The sequence below is a fragment of the Stegostoma tigrinum genome, unplaced genomic scaffold (genome assembly GCF_030684315.1).
Source record: "Stegostoma tigrinum isolate sSteTig4 unplaced genomic scaffold, sSteTig4.hap1 scaffold_50, whole genome shotgun sequence".
NCBI lineage: Eukaryota > Metazoa > Chordata > Chondrichthyes > Orectolobiformes > Stegostomatidae > Stegostoma > Stegostoma tigrinum.
Window position 1 is genome coordinate 3314765 of NW_026728430.1, and position 19228 is coordinate 3333992.

The 19228-nt window shown below is 48.4% G+C and overlaps 1 long non-coding RNA gene across 5 annotated transcripts in view; it reads right to left on the reverse strand.

Annotated features, from left to right (window-relative positions):
* LOC132208666 (uncharacterized) overlaps window positions 1-19228 on the reverse strand; it is a 57729-nt gene that overhangs the window by 13685 nt on the left and 24816 nt on the right. For 2 of the 5 annotated variants that reach the window (XR_009444791.1, XR_009444792.1), the window contains exon 2: window positions 6232-6314. The exons of 2 other annotated variants lie outside the window; for them this stretch is intronic. This is a non-coding gene — a long non-coding RNA (uncharacterized LOC132208666). Of the gene's footprint in view, window positions 1-6231; window positions 6315-10916; window positions 11028-19228 lie in introns of those variants that run through there. One more of the 5 variants, XR_009444793.1, reaches the window with a different exon arrangement.

The window sequence follows — 19228 nt, forward strand, 5'->3', positions numbered from 1 at the left end:
TGCGGTCCTTGAAAAACAAGGACATCTGAGATGTACGGGAGTGGAACCCTGGGAGCAGATGCGGCGGAGGTGAAGGAATTGGGAATAGCAGATGGCATTTTTGCAGGATGGTGGGTGGGAGGTGGTGTATTCTAGGTAGCTGTGGGAGTCAGTAGGCTTGAAATGGATATCAGTTTCTAGATGGTTGCCCAAGGCGGAAACAGAGGCCCAGGAATGTGAGAGGTGTTAAGAGATGGTCCAGGTGAACTTAAGGTTGGGGTGGTCGGTGTTGGTGAAGTGGACGAACTGCTCAAGCTCCTCATGGGAGCACAAGGCAGCGCCGATACAGTCATCCATGTACCGGAGGAAGAGGTGGGGTTCAGGGCCAGTGCAGTTACGGGAGAGAGATTGTTCCAACAAAGAGGCAGGCATAGCTTGGGCCCGTGCGGGTATCCATGGCCACCCTCTTTGTCTGTCAGGTGTGGGAGGAGTTGATAAAGAAGTTGTCGAGGGTGAGGATGAGTTCGCCTAAGCACATAAGGGGGGGGGGAAGGTGTCAGTGGAGGGGTACTGATCAGCCCGGCAGGACAGGAAATAGCACAGGGCTTTTAGGCCATCTGTATGGGGAATGCAGGTACTAATGTGGTATACTGCATCCGCTGTACCCGTTGTGGCGTCCTCCACATCGGGGAAACCAAGCAGAGGCTTGGGGACCACTTTACAGAACATCTACACTCAGTTCGCACTAAACAACTGCTCATCCCCACCTCCCTAACCTGTTCTTCCTCCCACCTATCCGCTCCTCTCATCTCAAGCTACACCCCCATTTCCTACCTGCTAACCTCATCCCAACCCCTTGACCTGTTCGTCCTCCCTAGACTGAATATCCCCTCCCTACATCCCCACCGACAATCACCTTTACCTGCTCCATCCCCACCTCTTTAACTTGTCTGTCTCCTGTCCACCTGTCTCCCCCACTCTCCCTGTTTATTTCAGAAACCCCTTCCCCTCCCCCATTTCTGAAGGGTCTAGGCCCGAAAACACCAGCCTTCCTGCCCCACTGATGCTGCTGGACCTGCTGTGTTCATCCAGCTGCACACCGGGTTATCTCGAATTCTCCAGCATCTGCGGTTCCCATTATCTCCCCCGATTGGTTGGAAGAATAACCCCACCCCACCTGCAGCACGAATGACGTGAACAAAAACCAAGCCCAGCGGGTCCGGCAGCATCTGTGACGGAGTAAACAGAGTTAACGTTTCGGGTCTGGTGATCCTTCCCTGGAACTGTGCCCTGCCCTTGTCCTCTGATTGGTTGGAAGCAGGGTGCTGCTTTCCTTCTCAGTGGAAGTCTTCAGCTTCTCCTTTGGGCGGGCCTCCTCCGAATCTCCCTGGATCTGCAGGGAGGAGGGACATCTTGCAAAGGATTGCCCACAAGGAAAAAAGCTGCAACCATTGCGTGGAAGCCAGCCACCTCTATAGGGCATGCCGCGGCGGGGGACCACCTACGCCCAAGTTGCCGGCAGGGGCAATGCGGGGCAAGCCTCCCTGGAGGAGAGGAAGGCACCAGGCCCCTGCAAGGACACCCCTAATGTGCAGGAGGGCCAGGTCGTGCAGGAGGGACAAGCCCCGCAGGATGGACCCGAGGCCAGCAAAGCGCCCCTGCAGGCTCCGCTCCCCCCAACAACCCGGAGTTGATGGAGGAGGCGACAGGTGACCCAGGGGAGTGGACGACAGTCCGGAAAGCGAGGAGGATGGCGCGCCAGCGGGGCCCGGCACCGCAGCCATCAGGGGGGAAGAGGCAGCTACAGAGGGGCTATAAGAGCTCCTCAGAGGAGGCCCGCCCAAAGCAGAAGCTAAAGATGTCAAGGGAGAAGGAAAGCAGCACCCCGATTCCAGGTGACGGGAAGCGTCATGAGGCTTCGTCCGACACCCAGCCACGCGCTGCTGGGGCCCTGGAGAACACCCCCCGGAACCTTCAGGCAGGAAGCAGGAAACATCATGTCCCCAGCCTGACCCAGAGCCAGACTCTCCTGACTCCATACACCCGACGGGGGGGGTGCCGTCTGGAAGGCAGCACGGATGGTTTCCTGAGCCCGGAGAGCGTCGAGCAGTTAGCCCGGGCAATGGGCATGAAGGGACAGATAGAGGGGCTGGACCTTGGACTCGGGGAGGGTACTGTGGTCACTGCCCAAAATGGGGGTACGTGTTGCGAGCATTAATGTGCGCAGGGTCAAGTCCACCGCAAGATGTGTGTCCACCTTGGCCTACCTGACCACCGTCAAGGCAGACCTCCTGTTTCAGCAGGAGTGCGGGATACCGCAGCTCAGCAGGTACGGGAAATGGTCGGGTGCCTGGACCTGTGGGCCTTCGATCTGGTCGGGAGGGGTAACGACTGTCACTTCTCGGGCCTGGCTATTCTGCTGCGGGGGTGCAACTTCATCATCTCTCAAGTTCAGGAGGTGGTGGGGGGGGCGCCTCCTAGTGGCTGATGTCACCTACAGGAACGGTCCCCTGAGGCTGATCAACGTGTACGCCCCAGCGGTATGGAGTGAGCGGTTCGCTGTCATGCAGCAGCTTCCACCTCTGCTGGCCATGTCCAGCCCGGTCATGCTAGGCGGAGACTTCAACTGCATCATCGATGCAGATGGAAGATCCGGCCTGGGGACAGGGGGTGGGGGGAGTCAACTGGACGTCACGTCCAGATTCCTGGTGGGCACGGTGAAGGACGCGAAGCTGCTCGCTGTCTTCAGCACCCCTGCAGACAGAGCGCAGCGGAGATACACCTGGTGGCTGCCAGACGGGTCTATCCGCTCAAGGACAGACTTCCTGTTCGTGTCACGGGCGTTCTCGGTCAGGTCCACCGGCCTCGAACTGGCGTTCTTCTCTGACCACTGCCTCCTGCTGGCCGACTGTCACTTACAGGACGACCAGCCGGCCGGCAAGTGGACGTGGAAACTCAACACGACTGTTGACCCCAGAGAACGTCAAGGAGCTTAAGAGGGAGGACGCTGGTTGGAGAACCGTGAAACCCCTCTTTGAGTCTCTGGGCGACTGGTGGGAGACGATGAAGAAGAACATCAAGAGGTTCTTTGTCCTCAAGGGTGTTCGGAAGGCGAGAGTGGGGCGAGGAAATCTGTCGCAACTCCAGAAAAGGATGCAGAACCTGCTCTTCCTGCAGTCGATGGGGGTCGATGTCACGGAGGACCTCCGCGAGGTGAGGGGCCAGCAAGCCTCTCTCTTCGCCGCGGAGGCCTCCAAGATTATCTTCCGGTCCAGGGTCCGCTCCGTGGAGCGGGACGAGGTGCGTTCGCGTTTCTTCTTTCAGAAGGTGCACAAAGAGAACTTTGTGCTCAGCCGGCTGAAGGAGGACGACGGCTCGGTGACGTCATCTCGGCCCGACATTGAGGACCAGCAGATTCTACTATGCCGGACTGTACGACGCGAGGCCCACGGACAGCACGGCCTCCGAGTCGTTTCTGTTGTCTATCACGGTGGTCTTATTCGATGGCACGATGGAGTGGCTGGACCGGCCGATATCCCTGGACGAGCTGACCAGAGCCCTCAAGTCCTTGGAGAGGAATAAGGCTCCTGGGAGCGACAGACTACCGGTCAAGCTGTATTCTGCTCTGTGGGACCTGGTCGGCCAGGACCTGCTGGAGGTGTACGATAGTGCGCTTCGGGCAGGGCAAATTTGCAAGTCCGTGAGGAAGGGCATCATCACCCTCATTTACAAAAGGAAGGGGGAGAGGGAAGAAATTAAGAATTGGCGTCCCATTTCACTATTAAACGGGGATGACAAAATCCTGGCCAAGGTCAGAGCCAACCGGGGCAGGTCTGTCCTGGAGTCGGTTATTCACCCTGACAAAACCTGTGCTGTGCCGGGCAGGAAGATCGTTGGGAGCCTCACGCTCATCAGGGATACGATCGCCTACGTGCAGGACAGGCGGGTGGACACCTGCCTCGTCAGCCTGGACTAGGAGAAGGCCTTTGACAGGGTCTCTCATGCTTTCATGAGGGACGTCCTCGCCAAATTGGGGTTCGGGAAGGGCATCCGCAATTGGATCCGGTAGCTCTTCACAAACATTGTTAGTGCAGTCTCGATCAACGGGTATGAATCGGACAGTTTTCCCGTCAGATCTGGAGTCAGGCACTGCTGCCCGCTCTCTCCTGCCTTGTTCGTGTGCTGTGTGGAGCCCTTCGCCACATCCATCAGGAAGGACGTGAGCCTGAACAGCGTGACTATCCCAGGCAGCGGAGGCCTTCAGGTCAAGGCGATGTCGTCGTCTTCTGCACCGATTGTTGGCCGGTGAGGAGGCTGTTGGACATCTGCAGCCAGTTTGAACTGGCCTCAGGTGCCAAAGTCAACGGGGTAAGAGCGAGGCCATGTTCTTTGGGAACTGGGATGACTGCTCCTTTATCCCCTTCACCGTCAGGACAGACTACCTGAAGGTGCTGGGTGTTTGGTTCGGTGGAGCTGGGGCATGCATTGAGACTTGGGAGGAGCGTATCACCAAACTGAAGCAGAAGCTGGGCAGGTGGACGCTCCACTCCCTCTCCATCGCGGTTAATAACCTGGTTGTCAGGTGCGAGGGGCTTTTGGTACTGTTGTATGTGGCGCAGGCCTGGCCTATTCCCTGGACCTGCGCCGCTGAGGTCACCCGGGCCATCTTCCACTTCATTTGGGGATCAAAGATGGACCGGATCCGCAGGGACACCATGTACAAAGACGTGGAAAATGGGGGAAAGGGCGTACCGAACACCACACTCGCCCTGATGGCTACCTTTGTGTGAGGCTGCATCAAGCTGTGCATAGATCCTCAGTACGCAAACACTAAGTGTCACTACTTACCGAGGTTCTACCTGTCTCCGGTGCTGCGAAGGATGGGCTAAGCCTCGTTGCCGCGGAATGCTCCGAGTAGGTGGACTGTCCCGTACCACCTGTCCTTCATGGAGAAATTTTTGGAGGGAAACATCTTTGACCACAAGGCCGTCAGGCAGCGGTCAGCACGTAGTATCCTCTGGACCCTTCGGGAAAAGGAGAGGGTGGATCCCATCGTGTGGTTCCCCACGCAGACTGCCAAAGTCATTTGGCAGAATGCCTCATCACCAGAACTTGCAAACAAGCACAAGGACATTGCTTGGCTGGCAGTGAAAAGGGCTCTGCCAGTGAGATCCTTTATGCATGCCCGGAATCTCTTGCACCACCGCACGCTGCCCTCGAGACGGCTGCGGGGGGCGGGGGGGAGACTGTCGATCACCTCCTTCTGGAGTGTGCCTATGCGCATGAGGTCTGGAGGGGGATGCAGTGGTATTTGTCGAGGTTCGTCCAGAGTAGCTCCGTGACGCGGGACTCCGTCCTCTACAGGCTGTTTCCTGGGAGGCACACTGAGACCAACATCAACTGCGCCGGGAGGACCATCAATGTGGTCAAAGACGCTCTTTGGTCTGCCCGCAACTTGCTGGTCTGCCAGCTGAAAGAACTGACCCCCACTGAGTGTTGCAGACTGGTGCACTCCAAGGTTCCAAGGGACGCGCTAAAGCCTGGGGCAGCCGCCGCCAAGGCATTGTGGGGAAAGACCACCGTATGAGACCCCTCGTCCAGAATAGGAAAAAAAGAGCCCTATCTGGTAACTGGGCCCAGCTGGCACCTCCCCCAACTGGTCAGGGGGCCAACTGGAACTGCGTGGGGAGACAACTGCCGGGGTATTTTCTTTGCTTTGTTTTTTTCTTCTTTGTTTTGTTTTTTTCCTTTAGTTGGTGTATGCACCCCCGGGTAACCCGGAGCGGCTTGCATGACTGGGTAGGTGTATAAATATGGTTTTTTTTGTACATCTTATGAATAAAGTATATTTTTTCAAATGAAAAAAGCGACGAAACGTGTGAAAATGAGCCTTCCAGCTCAGTGAGCAAATTTACATCCAGTCTTGTTGTCTATTCCAAAACGTAATACCATGCCACACCTACCACAAAACATGGCATTGGACAGACAGAAAGGAAATTAGCCGTCAGAATATGTGAACGTCAGCTAGCAGCAAAATGGCATAATGAATACTCCTTGATATCTGTGCATTCAGACAATGAAGGCCGTCAATTTAACTGAGGCTAAGTGGCCATAGTAGCCCACGCCAAACACACACATGCATGGGAATTCCTGGAGGCATGATTCTCCATCCATACTTCAATCAACAAATATATAGAATTGGACCCTACTTACAAACCCATACAGATCAAAACTGAAAATGACAGTACTCACCATAACAGACCAGAAAGCATAAATTCCCACCTGAGTAGATAACGTCGCTTCAAAGGCTGTCTCCAGGCACGGTGACAAAACACCTGAACAAATACAAGCCAGTTCGGTGAGCAAGTCAACAGTCTTATCCACAACCCAAGCTACTGATCTTTGCCGAAATTTTAGACTACATTTTTCATTCTGTCCTATTGGAGAACAATTCTTGTAGCTCACAAAACTGCTACTTCAAAGTAACATCAAAAAAAAAGTCCAAATGAATGCATTGATGAGGGGAGTTCTGGCCAGTCGTGCAGACGTGGGTATCACCTGATGCATGGAGAATGCTTTCTGACTAGAGCTGTACCAGATGAGTGTCAGATACACAGACAGACTGGGCAAATCGATTTACATCAGAGCTCACATCTCCCAGCCTGGGAATCTGAGGCGGCGCTCAGACATTCAAGTAATGAGCCTCAATATCAGCTCAGCAAGATCTCACAATTGCATTTGCAGATACAAACTATTTTGTTTTACAATTTCATGATGCAATCAGGAAAATCCATGATACAAAAAGTAACCTCCTTCTCACTCCACGCCTTTTCTACCTCGGTACCATCCTACAGGTAATATACATCCCCCGATCTCTAACATTCTGCAGGATCCCACCTTTTCCTACATTTGCACTATTCTCCCATGTCTGAAAATGTTCCTTTCTCTGGAACATGTCCAGGTTCTATAACCTTCCTATCTCTGAAACATCCCGAGAACAGCACCGGAGGTAAATGGAGGTGACTGAGATCAGAATGATTTTGTACACATGAGAATTTTATATAAATACGGAGGGTTGCAATCACAGGAAGGGGTTTCAGGGAGCTAAAAAGCATGTGATCTGAATGCGGTAATACAAATAGGAAGGGTTGTCAGGAGTAGAGGAGATTACACAGACGTCAATAGATGTCAAGATTGGGAGGGCTGTGCTAAGTGGACGAGATTTCATAGGTAGACAGGATCTTAGAACTAAGAGGAGTTCACATCAAGACAGAGATGTAGGGGCTGCACAAGTTCATCGAGGGGGGGACGTTAGGAGGGCTGGAGCAGTTTGCAGGGATAAGGACGCTTACAGGATGGGGGTGCTTTACAAAAACAGGGAATGTTTTATGGAATGGTGCATTGTACACAGAAAATAGGATCCAAAACAGAAATGGACACCTGTAGCGACTGAAGAACTGCAATGTAGAGATGAAGCAAGACTTAGATGGGAAGGCTGGAGTCCAAAAGTGTCTTCAAAGAGACAGAAACAGCAACAGTGGCTGGAGACAGTTATACAGATAAAGTAGCATTGAACAAACTGGATGGGTTCCTGAGACACAGAGTTGTAGGGGTGGGTGAAATTTGCAGAGCTATTTACAGAGAGGGGGACATTTTTAAGCTACAGTAATAGGGAACATATTGCAGCATTACACAAAGAGACAGTGTTTGAGATGCTGGTTTACAAAGAATGGCAGGGCTCTCGGCAGGGGAGGAGCAAACAGAGAAATGGAACATTGCAACGGCTACAAAAAGTGTACAGAGTGTAGGGAGATTTATTGGCCCTGGGGGAGGTTAGAAAGACTGTGGGCTGCAGAGTTTGCAGGGACTGGAGGAGGCCTGACAGATGGGGAGAGAGACAGGGGCTGGAGGACTTTACTGGAGATACATGTTTGCAGGAAAATGAGGAGTTTACAGATATAAAGGAGGGCAACAGAGGCTGGTTCAGATTGCATACACAGGGTGGGCTGATGAGCTACAGAGCATCAGACAGGCTTAAAAGAGCAGGAAAAGGTAACAGAGATAGGGAAAGTTTCAATGTTGGAAGAGGTATGAGCGTGTGGGACGAGGTCACAGAGGCAGGGGTGGCTACAGGGATTGGAGGAGCACACGGGGGTCGGGACACTGGAGTATATAATGTTACACAATAGGGAGAATTCCAGCATCTAAAGGTAAAGAAAACATGGAAGGCTATTGGGCTGCAGGAGGAAACAGACCGTGAGTACTGCAGGTACTGGAGCAGGTTTGAGATATACGCAATATTCTGCAGTGTAAGAAAGTTCCAGTGATAAGAGGCTGTGTAAGTTACACATAGGGAGGATAGCAGGAGCCAGAGGTGGTTATGGAGAGAGGCAGTGTTACACAGAAACATAGGAAAATGGGTTAGGTGTAGACTATTCAGCCCCATGGGCCTGCTCCACTCTTCAATCAGATCACGACTGATCATTTAGCTCAGTTCCCTCTTCCTGCTTTCTTGCCATACGGAAACTGTCATGACTGGAGCAATCTACAACGATCGGGAGCGTTGGAGTGACTGGAGGAAGTTACAGAGATAAAGAGAGCTGTGGAGCACTGTCGAAGTTAAAGACACAGGGAGAGTCATTCAGCCTGGAGAAGATTACAATGTTACACAGAGGTGTACAGGCTGAAAGAGGTGACAAAACTGGAGGTATGTAGGGGTTAGAGGAGGTAACTGTGACAGGGAGGATGGTAGAAGCTTTTCTTGGTTATAAAAGTAATTATCTTCTTTGTTTTTGAAAGAGATAACAGACAAAAGTTTTGAATGACTCAGGAGATAATTTGCACAAGGAGGGGTGGAGGAACATGGAATGTGTTATCGATACAGAATGAGTTTATTGTGATTGTGAGGGTTGTAGTGATGAAACGACATGATAGCAAGGGTAGTAGAGAGTTGATGGTGTACAGAGATAGGGAGGAGCTGCAAGAGGTGATGGCGATAATGAGTTTGTGGTGATGTGGGATAGTTACATCAAAAGCGAGGGGTTTGGGGGATGAAAAAAGTTATCAAGGTAGAGAGGTTTCTCCTGAATGGAAGGGACCACATGGATGGCGATGGTTCAAGCGACTGGATTTTTTTCACAGATATGGAGAGTCAATGGAGCTGGTGAAGGTTTCAAGGATCAAGAGGGTTGAAGGAGTCAAGTCGAATACACAGGCATGGAGGGTTGTGTTGATGGGAGAAGCTCCAGGGATAGGGACTGTTGTCGGGCCATTTCTTAGTTTTGTGTCTTGGTTACCTGCCTCACATTCATGAGTCACTTCAGTACCTGGGTGATCTGTAGGGGTTTACATAGAACTCTCCCTGTCTATCTCCATGAGAAGGTTACACTGGTACAGACAATGTTAGGGATTGGAAGAAACTGACAGAGCCACTATGCATTCTACAGACTAAAGATGGTTACGAACAGAGCAAGGATTACAGGGTCTAGAGGGGATTACAGACAAAGGGAGGGTTGTAGGGTGGGGAAGAGGTTACAAAGACAGTTGGTGTTGTAAGGATGGGGGGCACTGATTGTGATCAATTGGCGTAATTGACATAGAGAGGATCTGTGCAGGTTACAGTACAAGAGAGGTTTGTACAGGCAATATATGAGTTTACACAGACAGGAATGTTTCTCAGGGCTGGAGGAGCTAACTGTGAAAGGGAATGCTATAACGAATGGAGAAGGTAACATTCACGGAGAATTTCAGTGGCAAAAAGAGGTGACAGTCATATGGCCCTTTGTTTGGACAGGAGAAGTTTACATTGGCAAGTAGCACTTTGGAGAACGAGGGGCTTGACAGAGAGAGGGCGATGAGCAGGAACTAGATAAGGTTTGAGAGAAAAAGACAGTTGACAGCTTTGGAAGATGATGCAACATACAGAGCATTACAGAGTTTGGGCAAGATCTAGAAGTTCACAAGGGTTATAGGAACAGGAGGAGGAGGAGAATACAGATAAGTTGCGGTTTGAAATGGGATAAGGTTACAAGAACAAAAGAAGGTTCCAGGAATATGAAGGGCTATGGGGGCTGCAACCAATTCCAGAAATAGGGAGGGATTCACATGTTGCAGGTTACAGAGTTCAAGATGGTTTTTGCAATTGGATGAAGTTAGTAATACAAAGTATTGTAGACACTGGATGAGGTGACAGTTTGCACGGATCTTCGGACTGAAGGACGTTAGAGAAACAGAGAGATGTAGGGGCTGGAGTTGGATACAGCAATCAAGAGGATTTTACAGGTATATGGATGGTTTTAGTGGCTTCAAGAGGTTAAAGAGTTAGTAAGGCTAATAAGGCCTGAAGGATGGAGAATGAGGAGCATTGTAGCGATAGGAGAGATTGTACAGGCTGAACGAGGCTGCAAACATGAGGAGGATTAAAATGGCTTCAGAATGCAATATGTTGGAGCAGTTTACACAGGCAGGAAGAGCTATCAGACTGGAGAAATTTAGAGATAGGGAGGTCTGTAGGAATGGTCAATTGTCACAGAGGTCATGTGGTGCTGTGTTACGGGAGGCAGGAGTGTTCTCGGGACTGGAGAAGGTTACAGTGATATCATGTGTTGCAGGGGCATGAGGATGTCGTCCAGATGGGGAGGTGAGTTGGGGCTGGAGGATATTACAGAGACATGGTGGACTGTAAGTCGTGGATAAGATGACAAGTGTCAAAATTATTGTTATGACTTGAGGAGGAGGACAATACCAGGATTGGACACGTTATCAAGACTGGAGCAATTTGCAAAGATGGGAAGGGGAGTCAGAATTGGCAGAGGTTTTAAATATACAGAGGGACTTTAGCGAGGACTGGAGGAGCCAGAGATATCAAATGTTCGATGAGTTAGAAGGATTCAATGCACTGAAGATGATGAGTTGCAACAAAGGATCTGTAGACTTACCATATGACTGACTGTTGGAGAGAGAACATGGAACGGAAACATCCCAGGGTTCAATGCCACCGTCTTGAGAGAGGCCCGCTTTTAATTCTGCTGTTTGCCACCGTCTTGAGAGAGGCCCGCTTTTAATTCTGCTGTTCTTATCCTCACGAAGACAGCACAGGCCTGGATTGAGAATTATGGACTTCCTATGCAGTCCTCGGAAGCTTTAGTACAGAGCTGAAAGTAGGGTGGTGAGGTTTTTGAGAAGACTTGCAGCTCAGGTTGTGTATGATGTTTTAGACTTGCTCGCTGAGACAGTGTGTTTGATTGCAGATGTTTCATCACCCTGCTCGGTAACGTTGTCAGTGTGCCTCCAGTGAAGGGCTGGTGTTCTGTCCCACTTGTTATTTATGTGCCTCGGTTTGCTGGGGTGGTTGGCATCACTTCCGGTTTTGTTTTCCAGTGGTTTGTATATCGGGTCCAGATCAATGTATTTGTTGATGGATTTCCAGTCGGAATACCAGGCCTCCAGGAATTCCCTAGCATGTCTCTGTTTGCTTTGTACTATTGTGGATGTGTTGTCCCAGTCAAATCGGTGTCCTTCTTTGTCAGTGTGTACTGAAATCAGTGAGAACTGGTCATGTCTCTTGGTGGATAGTTGGTATTTGTGCATCCTTGTTGTCAGTTTTCTTCCAGTTTGGCCTGCATAATGTTTCTCACTGTCCTTGCATGGTATTTCGTATTTGGTTTTGGGTGTGGGATCCCAGACATTTGTCAAGAGCAGTCGTAGGTGGTTGTTGGTTTGTGGGCGAGCCTGATACCTCAGGATCTGAATAGTCTTGTGGTCACCGCTGATAGGTCTCTGATTTGTGGTAGGATGACTGGTGTATGTGGCTGTATTGTGCCTTATTGTTGTGGTCTGTCCTGTGGGTAACAGTGGATTGTGCCTTTTGGGTATCCATTTCCTTTAAAAACTCCGTATAAGTGCTCCACGTCTGATATGAGCAGTTCCAGGTTGCTGCAGTGTGTTGTGGCTCGTTTGAATTTTGTCCTGATGTATCTCCGTTTACAGGTATTGGTGGATAGTTGCTGGTGTGATAAAGTATCTGGTCCGTATGAGCTGTACACATTCCGTACACGATGATCTGGAGTTCCCTGTTGCTCTTACGTTCCACCACAGCTGAGGAAGGGTTATTGTTCTCTTCTTTTATGAATTTTATTCTAGTGAGGATGTTGTTTATCTGTCAGTGGGTTTCTTCTGGTCTTCTCGATGTGATCATCAAGGTGTCATCTACCACAGGGGACCCAGAGTTTGGGTTAGATAGTGGGGAGCGTTTTCCTTTCTCATCTTTGCATTACCACTTCTGCAAGCTGTCCTGATATCGGGGATCCCACTGGTGTTCCATTGATTTGTTTGAATATATGGAGGTGAGACACATATCCAGCATTTTCAGGGTGCTGTCCTTGTTGATTCTGTTAGTTTGGAGCGCCTGCCATCCTGGTTCATCCAGCAGAGTGGCCATTGTCTCTTTGGCTCAGTCAGTGTTTATGGATGTAAATCGTGCCGTAATATCAAAGAATATCATCATCTCCTCCTCTTCTGTTCTGGTGTCCTTGACGATGTTGAGGAATTCTAGGGAAGAGTGTATTAGGTGGATAGTGTTGTCCATGAAGTATTTCAGTTTCCGTTATTGTTCTTTGGCTAGCCTATATGTTTGTCTACCTGCTCCTGGCTCGGTGAGCAAGCCTACAACATCAGCAGGTTTGTGATTGAGTCTGGGGTCTTTCTGCACTGTGCGCCCCCTTTTGCACTGTAGCTACATCCTATCTCATGGGTCAATGTTTTAAGCCTTCTGCTCTGCTCACTGTGAGTATCTTACCTGACTGCAGGATCTGACGAATGCTCCAGGTCTCCCTGTCCGTTGTCGCTTGCATTGACCGGTTGACTTCAACATGGTGATGGACCAGACTGGAGTCAGGAATTCTGCTCAGTCAGCAACTTTCAGTATTTGCCGAAGACGGAAGCATAAACAGACCGAGAAATTAGACTGATGCAGTGAGGATTACAGATGTGGAAGAGGGCTGAGCACTGCAGATATCTGGACAATCCCTGTCTCCATCCTTGGCCTCTGCTGCCACATCTCTGGAGTAGGATCTCATTGTAGCGGCAATCATTAGATCCACACTGTGACAGTTACTGTTTGAAGAGATACTGGCTGATATCACCAGGAAGGTGTCAGGATCACCCAATGGTCAGGAAGAAGGAGTTTTGATTCATGGTGCACTGGTATCAGTACTCAGGGATACACGAGCTTCGAGTGGGACAGGCGATGGCCGTGTGTTCCTCTCGCTAGACTATTAATCCATAAATTAATGACAATGTCTGAAATATCCATCTGATTCCATGATATCCTTCAGGGAAGGACATCTGCTCTGCTCACCTGGTCTGGCCGACATGTGACTTCAGACACAGAGCAACATGTCTGACACCCAACTCCCTCTGAAAATGCCCAGCAAGGCACTCAGTTCAAAGGCAGCTTGGGTTGCAAATAAGAGCTGGCCGGCTTGAAACACGCACATCCCGAGTGAATAAATAATCACGGAACGGTGTAAAACATTCAACAGAAGGACATTCCATTGGAGCAGACAAAACCTCCGCAAGAAATTCCCATTCTCTCTCACTCAGGGAACCAAGCATCGGATTCAAAGAAAACCAAAGAAAGAAACAAAGAAAAAAAAAATTCTGAAGTGAAGGAATGTGTTTCAGCAAATGACAACAGGCCATTGTATATGGAAGTAGGTGTTAAAGGGACTGAAGATGGGCTCCTTGCAAGAGGAAACATTGTTGGGGCTCAATGAGATGACAGGACCAGGGAGAGTTGAAGGAGCTGGAGGTGGTGAGAGCGTTAGAGAGTGGCAAGGGCTTGAATGATGTTACAAAACCAGTACAAATTGCTGCAATGCTTGCAGAGGGTGGGAAGGGAAATATACCCTATTATTTCTTCATTCGTGGAATGAGGGTGTCACTGGAAGGACCAGCATTTAGTGCCCATTGATAATTGCACTGGGCAATTGCTAAGGGACAGTTATGAGTCAACCATTTTGTGGTGGGTCTGGAGTCACATTTTGGTTAGATGTGGTCAGTTTTCCTTCCCTTAGGGACATTCGGTAAGGAGTTGGGATTTTGTTTTTCAACTGATAATCAACAATGGACACATCATTACAGATTATTTTTATTGAATTCTAATTCCACTATCTGCCACAGTGGGATTCGAAAGGAAAAATAAAACAGTGGATTGACAATCTTCTCAGTTCAGGGGAATGACTCGGAGCTGGCTGGCCATAGGCAGTGTACTGAGCAAGGGTAAATAAAGGGTGATTTGATGATAGGACACCGGCCTCTGTGCAGTTATCTCTCATGTACACAGACAAAAGCAGTTTGCAACACAGGATTGACCAACTGCAGGTCACAGGTTGGAAACAACTCCTCACACAGGACTGAGCAAGTGCAGTTTGCACACATACAATTGTGAGCAATCACAGTCCACAGAACATTTAAAAAAAACTCGTTCCACTCAGGAAACTGACTGTTTGCTCTCATTGCACACGTTAGCAATTGCTGGGAGAACACAGATTGAAAACAATCACAACTGAACATGCAGAGGCCTGGCCACTCTCAATCTGCAAGAAAATAAAGCACAGTTCTCTGGACAGAACTGGCCATTCATCATTGACAGGACAAAATAAATGTTCCCAAACACCGAACCGATATTTTGCAATGAAAAGGAGTTTTAAAAACAACAGCATCCCACAGAATACGTGCTGTCCATCTGCACTGCACAGGTCAGCATTGTCTTGGAATTCCCTTCACTTGTCTGGGTGAATGTAGCTCCAACAATATTCAATAAGCTTGACACCATCCAGCACAAAGCAGCCTCATGTTTGGAACGATATTAACTCACTTCACTCGCAACGCAACGTGACAGCAGTGTCCACAATCTACGAGGATCATCAGCAGCAGCATTTCACAACACCATAAACAACCTGGAAGGAAAACAGCAGCAGGTGTATGACACCAGCAGCATTTACAAGGTCCCATCCAAGCCATGCTCCTTCCTAACAGCCCTGTGGCTGTCTGCAACCCAAAGGATTTCAGTGGGCCAAGCAAGGCAGCTCACAAAAAAAAAAGTTACTGGAAAAGGTCAACATCTGTGAAGAGAAACCAAGGTTTACATTGCTTAGAACCACCACCACCAGCTTCAGCAATAAAAGATGGGAAGTAAATAATGGCCACATCACATGCATGAACATGCGATAGAACTCAGGGACAATTCATGTCCCTTTAACAGCTTTGTATTCTCTATGCAACTCACAATCCTATGTTTATGCCATCAACAAACATGGAAAAAATTTATTTGATCTGTGCATCTAACTGATCGACAGATACTGTGAATAGCTGGAACCCAAACATGAATCCTTCCTCGAACTCTCAAGGTACAGCCTGCAAACTCACAAATCAACAAATTTATAAGCACGTGCTTTACCATCTGTTAAACAATTTTCAACACATGCCAGCACATCACCTCCAAGTCCATGTGGTCCAAATTTGTTAATTTGCTTTTTCAGTGGGAACCTTTAATATGCATCTGAAAAAGCAAATAAAGTTTCCTCCTACCATCATTTTTTTGGAGATAGATATAATAATTCTACGTTTGGATGTCATAATGGAAAATGACAATTTAGTACCGAAGTTAAGTGTCTAAATTCGAGGAATGCAGCTTATTATTAGATTACCTCTACCACTAGGCATTATCACTTTCATTAGACAGGACCTGGCACATATCGATGTGGGGGAGGAATTACTTGGATTTGAGTCTATATTCGGAAAGTTGGACTGTTATAAAGTGATACAATGAGAATGCATGATAAAATAACAAGGTGTAGAGCTCGATGAACACAGCAGGCCAGGGAGCATCATAGGAACAGGAAAGCTGACGTTTCGAGTCTGGAACCTTCTTCAGAAAAGGTGGGGGGGGGAGGAAGGGGATTCTGAAATAAATTGGGGGGAGGTGGTGGTGGAAGGTGGCTAAAAAAACAGATTAGTGGAGAGAAAATGGACAGGCCATTGAGGCAGATCTGGAGCCAGTCAAGCTGAGTGTCGGCAGGGAGTCGGGATGGGGACAGTCAGTTGAGGGAAGATGGACAGGTCACAGAGGCGTGGATGCGGCTGGTAGGTAGGCGGTGGGAGTGGGGAGTGGTCAGTGAGGTTGGAGGAGCAGAAAGTTGGGAGAAAGGACGGAGAGGTCAAGGAAGAGGGGCCAAGCTTCGCTGGTTTTGGGATGACGTCAGAGGTGGGGAGATTTTAAAGCTTACAAAGTTCACACTGAGACCATTGGGCTGCGGGGTTCCCAAGCAAAATATGAGGTACTGTTCCTGCCGCCTTCAGGTGGCATTGTTGTGGCTCAGGATGGTGAGGATCTCCAACATGTTCCGATTAATAAGGAGCAAGAATTAAATGCTTTTCAGGCATACTGGTGGATAAATTACCAGCGCCCATTGAAACTTATCCCAGGCTACTATAAGAGGCAAGAAAGGAGATTGCAGAGGCCTTGCAGATATATTAAATCGCTTAGTGGCCACATGTGTAGTGCTGAATGACTGGAAGATAGTTAATGTGTTTAATTTGTTCAAGAAGGGGAGCAAAGATTGGCCAGGTAATTGGAGAAGAGATCGCCTGATATCGGTCGCAACAAAATTATTGGAAGAAATTCTGAGGGAAAGGACAAATCAACACTTGCAAATGAAGGAATCATTGGGCTAATCAGCAGAGATTTGGTCAAGAGAGATCCTGTCTGATGAATTCAGTTGAGTTCTTTCAAATTGTGTCAAAAATTATTGATGAGGTCAGTGCAAATGAAATGGTTTGCATGAAAATCAGTGAAGCCTTTGACGATGTTGAACATGGAAGGCTGGTTCAAAAGGGAGGAACCCATGAGATTGAGACAAGTCGGCAAAAATAGATCCAAAACTGGTGGAGAGTTTTTTTTGTGATTGACAGCCTTTGACTATCAGCAGACTGCAGGGATCGCTGCAAGGCCCATTACTGTTTATTCTGTACATTAATGTCTTGGTTGTGAAAGTAGATGGTATCATCAGTAGGTTTGTAGATGACAAAAGTTGGACGCGCTGTCCATCGTGAGGTGGATGGTCTCAGACGACGGTCCGATATTGATCGGCTGATAAACTGAGCAGCGCAATGGCAGACAGAACTTATTTCTAATAAGTTTGAGGTAATACACTGTGCGAGTTACGGCAAGTGAAGGACATACATAATGAACAGTAGGTACAGGCAGAGTACTGAGAAACAAAAGGACCTTGGTACACAAGTCCATAGATCCCTGAAGGCATCAGCACAGGCAGACAGGGTGGTGAAGACACATGAACTGGGGCCACGTCCTCACAAGGTGAATTAGTAGAGGTACCCGAAAGGATCTATCCAGCCTCGCAGGGGTGTTGGATCCGAAACAGCAGAGACTGGCAAAGACGTTGAAGACAGCAATTTAAATAGACAAGGCAGGCAACAGCACGGCAAGAAATGAAGTAAAAGTGATAAAATTGAACTGTACTTATTTCCATGCAATGGACCTGACAGGAAAGGCAGATAAACTCAGAGCATGGATGAGGACATGGGGCTGGGACAGCAAACATATTACAGAAAAAAAACAGTGAGGGGAAAATAAGGACAAGCAGCTCAATGTACCAGGGTACAGACACCACAGGAAGATTCGAAGGAGAGGCAAGTTAGGAGGGGAAGAGGTATTTTTGAATTGGAAAATATTCCTGGGGTTTGCCCAGCAAAACTATTTTTGTGGAACTGAGAAATAAGAGTGGGCGATTGCTTTGATATAATTGGACAACCCAACAATTGGTGAGAAATTGAAGAGCAAATATGTTCAGAGGTCTGAGCTGTCTATCAGAACAATCAGGGTGTAATGGTAGGGGATTATAATTTTCCAAACAGAGACTGATACCGCACAGTGTTATGCGCTTTCGATGGGAGGAATTTGTTAAGTGTGTTTAAAAATAACTCCCTCAAACAATACGTAGACAGCCCGACTGAAGAAGGGGCAGACCCTGACCTCCACGTGCGAAACAAGGTCGGGCAAGGGACTGATGTGGTATTGAGGCAGCACTTTGGCAAAGAGATCACAATTTTATTAGTTTGAAAATTGCTATGGAAAAAGATTGGCCTGGTCCACAAAATAAAGTTATAAAGTAGGTCAAGAGCAATTATGATGGTATTTGACGGGAATTTTCAAAAGACGGTTGGGGAGGCTATTTGCAGGGGCATCTGGCAAGTTGGAAGCTTTCAAAAATGAGAGGTCAGAGCCAGCATATTTCTGTTAGTGTGATGGACGATGCTGACAGAAGTAGGAAACTCTGAATGACTTGTGATATAGAGGCTCTGATCAAGAAAAATGGGACACTGCTGGATCAAATGAATCCCTTGAGGACTATGGGAGTGTAGGAACAAACTTTATGAAGGAAATCGGGAGAGCAAAGATGGGGCATGAGACAACTTTGGCCGATAAGGTTAAGGAGAATCCAAAGAGATTCAATAAGGATATTAAGGGCAAAAGAGCAACTGGGCAGAAAATGGGGATTCATACAGATCAAAGAGGCCACCAATATGGGCAACCACAGGAGATGGGTGAGATGCTAAACAGTGTTTCATATCAGTCCTCACTGTGGGGGAAAAACCAGTAAATTCAGGTAAATAAAGAGTAATATCCTGAAAAGAGTTTACACGACAGAACAGTGATGTTAGATGTCTTAAAAAGCTTGATCAAGTGTACCTGATGTCTTTTGGGGAACCAGGGACGAATCTGTTGTACACCGAGCAGAGATATTTCACTCAAGCACAGGAGGTTGTGGGGTGACCTTTTACAAGTTAATTAATGCCTGAGGAGCATCAATAAGATGAATAGCCAACATCTCTCCCCCAGGGTAGGGGTGTCCAAAGCTAGAGGCCATAGGTTTGAGGTGAGAGGGGAAAGGTTTAAGGAGACATGAGAGGTAACATTTGCCACACAGTGAATGGTGCATATATGGAACGAGCTGCCAGAGAAAGCGACAACATTCAAAAGATAATGGGGCAGGTACATCGACAGCAAAGTTTTGAAAGGATAGGGGCCAAACTCAGGCAAATGTGACTTATTCCGTTCAGGAAACCTGGGCCTTATGGATGAATTGGGTCACACAGTCTGTTTCTGTGCTGCAAAATTCTATGACTCCAATTACTGGAGAAAGAGACGACTCAGACGAGACAAGTT